Source organism: Ipomoea triloba, chromosome 16, assembly GCF_003576645.1.
Source record: "Ipomoea triloba cultivar NCNSP0323 chromosome 16, ASM357664v1".
NCBI classification, from domain to species: Eukaryota; Viridiplantae; Streptophyta; class Magnoliopsida; order Solanales; family Convolvulaceae; genus Ipomoea; species Ipomoea triloba.
This window is the reverse complement of record NC_044931.1, coordinates 17403233-17403749: the sequence shown is the minus strand read 5'-3', so window position 1 is coordinate 17403749 and position 517 is coordinate 17403233.

Here is a 517-nt window from a genome sequence, read left to right as displayed (position 1 = left end):
TACAATTTGGTTCCATATGGAAGCCACATTTTGCCATTCCTAATTCCCAAATCACAATACCTTTGCAATTGCAGAATGCAGATTACACAGGCGATAACAAATTTAGGAATTTAGGCCTAAATTCCTAATTCTATACACTATGCAATATGGATTTTGCAAATACAACAATACAGCATGAATTCCTAATTCCCAAATCATAAAATACCTTTGCAATTTAGATTACACGGACGATTAGGGCATTAGTTGAAGCCGCGAAGTCACTGCGAATACGATTAGGCGAAGGCGTGGTGAGCCGGCGAACTAGAGAGTGGCAAAGGCATGCGGCTGACTGGTGATTGCAGCTTTTAATGACTTCATTATTACTGTTAAGGAGATTTCAGTGGTTTTTGTAGCGGTCGATGGCAAGGGGCAGAGGGTGCGAGGCAGAGGACGTTTTACGATTTTGGGAGCAGCTGAGCAGATCAAATAAAATCACTTTTTCTAAAACCATTTAGCATTAAACATAAATATTAATTAT